The sequence below is a fragment of the Crocuta crocuta genome, unplaced genomic scaffold (assembly GCF_008692635.1).
Source record: "Crocuta crocuta isolate KB4526 unplaced genomic scaffold, BGI_CrCroc_1.0 scaffold143, whole genome shotgun sequence".
NCBI lineage: Eukaryota > Metazoa > Chordata > Mammalia > Carnivora > Hyaenidae > Crocuta > Crocuta crocuta.
In genome coordinates this window covers 2643187-2649186 of record NW_027529175.1, presented here as the reverse complement: position 1 = coordinate 2649186, position 6000 = coordinate 2643187, and the positions used below count along the sequence as shown (strand labels likewise).

Genomic DNA, 6000 nt, shown 5'->3' with positions numbered 1-6000 from the left:
CCTCGGCGGGCCAGCACGGCCACAGGGGACAGCTTGGGCAGCCAGCCCTCCGGCGGGCCGCCTCCTCCCCCCGCGGGCGCCCCCCCTCCCTGCTGACTCCTAGCCGGGCCTCCAAAGGCCTGTGGGGGTGTGCGGTGAGCTCCTCCGAGGCCAGACTTCCTCCCTGGGGGCCTTGGCACTTGCCGTCCCCCTGGGCCCGGGCACTCTGCGCCCCGTCTTCGGTGACAGGCCCCCTCTCGTCTTGGGGTCTCCACTTCTCCGTCACTTCCTCATGAGGCCTTTCCTCCTGAGCCCCTGTCTGACCACCTCCCCCCAGGCTGCAGCCTGCGGAGGCCAGTTTGGAACCGGAGGCTAATTCGGAACTGTTCATTTGTTTGCTTATGCGCCTCTCCCGAGACTGTCCCAGTGAGGACGGGACCGTGTCCGGGTCTGCCGCTCGTGCCCCAGCCTGGCGCACGCACCGGGCAACGCAGGCAGTCTGTTAGAGGGGGCCGCGCACCCCAGAGAGGAAAGTGCCACGCAGCCCCACCCCCACAGGTGGAAACGGGCCGGGTAGGGTGGGCTGAGGTGGTGGATTCTTGCTGCGATCTCCGATCGAGAAGGTCAGAGAAGACAGGCTGTGCCTGTGCGGCCAGAGGTGCCGCTGAGGGGGAGGGAGGGAGGGTGCGGAGGAGAGCCGGAGCCCTGGAGGGCTGGGGCCCAGGGTGAGGGCCTGTTCGCCGGCAGCCGGCCACCGAGCCTCCTTTTACAGGGAGGGCATCGAAAGGCCGTGGCACAGTGGCTGCGGCTGGCTCAGTGTTTGCCCCTGGCTCCCTGCCTGGGACCGCGCGGTTGGACAAGACCACGCGGTGACTGAGGCTCGAAGCCAGAGGGCCAGGGGCCCAGGCAGAAGGGCCTTGCTGGGTGGGAGCCCCAGTCCCACCTCTTAGCAACCCTGTGGCTTTGGGTCCCTCGGCTTCAGCCTTGTCCTCTGAGACGGGGGTCAGGCCTCGGTGTCCTCATGAGAAGTCCCCGTAAATCTGCTGGCACAGTAGCTGGCAGCGGTACGAATTTTCTCCCACGCCCCCTATCGAGGGAACAGCTTTTTAGAAGCAACTCTGAGAAGCTATGGTCCCCTGACATTCAAAGTGTCACATACTCAGAGCCGCCTGACATCAGACCCTGAGGAGAGGTCCCCGTTAGGAAAGCTGGCAGCCAGAGCCCACGGCAGGAGGGGTCGTAAAGGCCACAGCGGCCTAGACCCCCAGGCGCCCCAGGGCCTGAGCCGGCCTGGATCTGAGCTTGGGGGCCGGGGCGGGGCCTGCTCCTCCGGCAGTCAGCAGCCTCCGGGCCACCGCGTGCCTGGGCTTGTGTCCTCCCTTCGCACGGGGCCCCGCGTCCCCAGCAAGGTTTCCCCGCTCTGGTTGTCACCTGAGTCATCCCGTAAGCTCCGCCCTTGTCATCACATTTGCAGGGGACCTTTGGTTCTCTCCCCGCTCCTGGCGGCCTCCACCTCGGGAAAACCAGAGGCCGGGAGTGGAGTCTCCCCGTGCGGGGGCCAGATCAGGGCGTGGGCCAGAGGGGTTGGGCAACCTCTGGGGCCCAGGGCCACGTTCAGAACTAGGGAAGCCACACTGTCACCGTGGACATCCTGAGTGGCAGCTGGAGTCCTGGAGCTTGCCTCACCCGAGTGTGGTGACATTGTCCTGCTGTCTCTGCGGAAGGTCTTCCGTGTCGTCCTGTTTTACACCGAGCAGTTAGGCCTCTCTCTTCAGCAAGGGCGGGTATATGCACAGGTGGTTTTAAATAGAAGGTTCTTAGCTCCCGCACGCAGACGGCCTTGACTATCCTACCTCCCGGTTAGTTGTGTGAGGACAGAAAGGGGGAGGAGGGCCCCGGAGGGGGCTGAGGAAGAAGGGAGCACTCCGACCAGCAGGGAGCCGGTGGGGGGAGGCCTCCACCACTCCTAGCTTCGCGGATTGTTCTGCGCTGATCCTGGCAAACCACGTGTCTCCCAGACCTCTGCCTGCGCAGTGGCCCGGGGGACAGTCTGCGGAGGCCCCTGGCGCTGGCGCACGGGCCCCCGTGTGTCGTCAGCATCGTCTTTCTGAGCCTGCAGCCTGGGCTGGAAGGGGGGCCGAAGCAGGGGGCCCTGCCTTCCCCGTCAGAGCTGGCCCGAGAGCGTTCTTTGTCATGTGAGGAACCGCTCTTGTCAGCTGTGAGCAGCTGTGGCCTCGAGCGGTTCTTCCACAGATCGGCCCGGCGCGCAGCCGCCTCTGCGAGGACTGCCCCGGGCCCCTGCTGGAGGGGTCCTGAGCAGCCGTCACCCCGAGAGCGGCCCGACGCCGGGGCAGCCCCCCCAGGACGGTTGGGGAGCTCCTTCCTGGCTTCGGTTCCTTCCGTTCGCCGGGNTGCTGGGGGGTCTGCAGCCGCCGGACCCCCGGAGTGGGGGCCGTCAGCCGCAGGGCGGCACGGAGGTTCCCAGCACCCAGTGTCGGTTCTGTCTTCCAGGTNATGAAAGGTGCGCTATCCCTTTTGATTCTATTTTAAAATTCTCTAGTTAAAGAACTCCAAATTTGTTCCAATAACAGTGAAATTTAAGTGTGAAATTGAACAAGCTGGTCTCATAAAGGACGGGGTGTGGCTTTGATCCTTAGCCTGCCTCGCGCCGGTTCAGAGAGCTGCAGACCCAGGGCTGAAAGAGCAGACAGACNAAGAGAGAGGGAATGATGTTTAAACACAAATAAATTTTTTCATTTCCAGAAACACTATTTATTTATTATTTTTAAAATTTTTATCTTTTTGAGGGGTGAAATTGGCAGATGTCCCGAGGTCACAGCCATGTCCTGGGTCACTGTGGCCGGTGAGAACCGTTAGCGCCCTGCTGAGTGCGCCCGGCAGGCANACCCATTTAGCCCTTTTTTCTTTTGCTTTCATTTTTATAAAGGAAAAGGGGGCCTGTCAGGTGAGCAGCCCCACGCTACATGATTCTTTATGTTGTATTGTTTTGTTTTGTAAATTGTATAATTTTTAAATATCTGAGTTTTAAAAAAAGAAGAAAAAAGTACAAAAAAAATCTTGTTAAGGCCTTAAGAAGGGGTTAGTGCATCTTTCAGGGGTCACTCTGCCGTGGGGATAAAATAGCTGTTTCACAAACAGTTTTATTTAAAAAACAAAAAAAAATCAAAAAATAATAAACTTCATTTTAACCTTGTTTCCTTTTCTTTGTTTACTATAAAGCAAACCTCTCTCCTCCTCCCCCCATCCCAGCCCCCAAAGGCCCCTGTGCTCCACGTGGGGGAAGGCCGCCACCTACCTGCCCAGCCGAGTCCGGGCCCCCCGACCCCCCGTGGCCCTGGCAGCGCCCCGGGAAGGACACAGACCCAGGCTCCTCCGCGGCCCGGCCGGGCAGGTGGAGCCGGGCCAGCGTGTGGGGACGGGCAGATTTCCTTAGGTTGGTATGAGGACAGAGTTCCAATCAACATTAATTTTAAAGGTTATAAAAAAATAATGCGATGCTAATGGACTTTTTTAGAGAAGAGAAATCCTGGAAGGAATGTTGTGAAGTAGAAATAAGCAATTATAAATGAGTTCTTGTGTGCTCATCAGTTTGGGGCTGCAGAAACGGCAGAGTAATTCTGTTTTAATGGCTCCATCAAGCCGCGCGGCCCATTTCTCACTTCGCTCGCCAGGACGGAGGCGCGGGTGGGTGTGCGGCGCGGCTGTGGGACCTGCATGGAAATGACGGCCTTCTGAGCCGCGCGGCTTTGCGTCTGGTCTTGACTTGGCATCAACACAGTTCAAGTGAAATTGATAGATTTCAGGTGTCAGAGGCTAAACCACAAACCTTGGAAAATCCGTATCTTGAGAAAAATATTTTCCCAATGGCAAATGATTCTTTTTCATTTTGGCTTTTATCCTGTCCCCTTTTGACTTGCTGATGACACTGAGCGAGGCACTTGTGATGATTCTAGGACTCGCCTCAAACTGGCTTCTGAAATGACCGTTACCTGGGGCGTGGCCACGTTCCACCCTCCGGGCAGGAAGCCCCAGTGCACGCATTTTACATTCATAGCAGTGTTGAGCAGAAGTTACAGAATGTTCCCGTATATTCCCGGGCCCCCATACACAGCCTGCCCCCGCCAAGTGGTGATCCTACTACACCGACCCACCATCGCCGGCCGGAGCCCGTACTGAACATTCCTGTTCGTTCTTGGTGTCGTGCACACTCCGTGGGTTTGGACGGATAGCGTGGTGGCCCGTATCCACGGTTAGGGTACCACGCACAGCAGGCTCACTGGCCTCCGAGTCCTCCGTGCTCCGCCCGCCAGCCCTCCTCCCAGCCCCTGGCAGCCACTGTCTCCATAGTTTTGCCTTTTCCAGAATGTCATATGGTTAGAATCCTACAGTATGTGGCCTTGTCAGATTGGCTTCCTTTACTTAGTGAAAATGCATTCAAAGTTCCTCCGTGTCTTTTCACGGCTTGACAGCTCATTTCTTTCTTAGTTCTGGGGAATATTCCATCGTCCGGACGTAGCACAGTTCACTCACCGACCAAGAGACGTTGGTTGCTTCCCAGTTTCAGCAAAGTGTGAACAAAGCCGCTATAAACCCGTGTGCGCAGGTGTCAGGTGGCATCACCTCGGGGTCAGTATCGAGGATCTCGCCGGATCACGTGGTAAGAAGGTCTCGCTTTGTAAGGAGCCACCGACTGACTTGCACAGTGGCCGTGCCATTCTGCCTTCTCAGCGGCCACGTGGGGAAGTTCCTGTCGCTCCACGTCCTGAACAGTATTTGGCATCGTCGGGGTTCTGGAGTTTGGCCTTTCTAATAGGTGTGCAATGTGATAACAGGACTTTTTTTTTTCGTAATTTTTAAATTGTGGATAAAAACAAAACTTAACCATCTTAACCAGAATGCAGTTAGCAGGGTTAAGTATCGTTGCCTTGTTGTGCGGCCGATCAGAACCTTCTGCTGTGCGGAGCCAAAGCCCTGTACGTTTAAAACACCTCTGGGAGGTGGGCCCCTCGCGCCCCCTGCACTTGGCCACGGGAGCTGCTGCGGAGGCCACCTGGTTTCTCCACCTGATCGCAGGCACCACCTGATCGCAGGCATGCGGGGCTGCTGCCTCAGCGACAGGTGCGAGGTCCGGACCCGTGTGTCCCAGCAGGCGGCACACAGGGTCCGCTTTGACTTTCTGCCCCTTTCTGTCCCCAGGAATTTTGGGGGATTCCTCCGTGGGCACTGCCACACTGCGGGGAGGGGGAGGGCTCATGGCCAGCAAAATGCCACCAACGTTCCCAGCGCCCTCGCTGGGTGCCGAAGCTCCCCTGCCGCAGGGGTGCCGGGGGTGGGCAATTCCTGGTCTGCGCCGTGTCGGTGGCATCTCCCCCTGCGCAGGTGAACGGTGCCACATGTGGTCCCCGGGAAGCGCTCACACATCTCCCCTTCACCTGAGCAGCCTCACCACCTGACTTGGCTGGCGGGGAGGGGGTGCGGCACGAGTGTGTCTGTTAATAAATCCCAGTAACTCCAGTGCTGGCCCTTGGAGACGTTTCGGTCCAGCGTAGAACAGTAACTCAGAGCACGCATTTTGAAACGGACCCTAATGCTGCTCTATGACTTTGACCCCCTATCATGAACTTGAAGCCACCAGCCTTAGGGGCCGGGGAGGGGACACGTGAAGAGCAGTGTTTGTCACACAAAGCTGTGATTGCACAATGATTGCAAAAGGCCACGGGCCCCACGAGGCCACCCCGCCCTGGACAATAGGCCCCTGATTCGGGGAGGCCTGTTACAACCCTTCACAACCCCATTAGGGTGACTGACTGGGGAGGGCATGATGTAATCAAAGGGAAGGGTAGATGAGGGTAGTTTATCAAAGGTCCCGTGTGACCCAACGCTCGGACCCTCTGCTCGCTGTGCTGACACCACCTGACCGGCAATCCAGGTAGTGAGTCGCCGCTCACGGAACAGGAGCGGCAGCCGAGGCCGGTCAGAGGCCCCAGGGTGCCTGGGGTC

At 58.3% G+C, this 6000-nt stretch overlaps 1 long non-coding RNA gene across 1 annotated transcript in view; it reads right to left on the bottom strand.

Moving 5' to 3' along the window:
* Positions 1 to 2384, bottom strand: part of LOC144226560 (uncharacterized) — a 5482-nt gene extending 3098 nt beyond the window's left edge. Inside the window, exons 1-2 of the long non-coding RNA XR_013333679.1 lie at positions 1411 to 2384; positions 923 to 1066 (exon numbers count right to left, since the gene is read on the bottom strand). This is a non-coding gene — a long non-coding RNA (uncharacterized LOC144226560). The remainder of the gene's footprint in view (positions 1 to 922; positions 1067 to 1410) is intronic.
* Positions 2385 to 6000: the final 3616 nt, after the last annotated feature.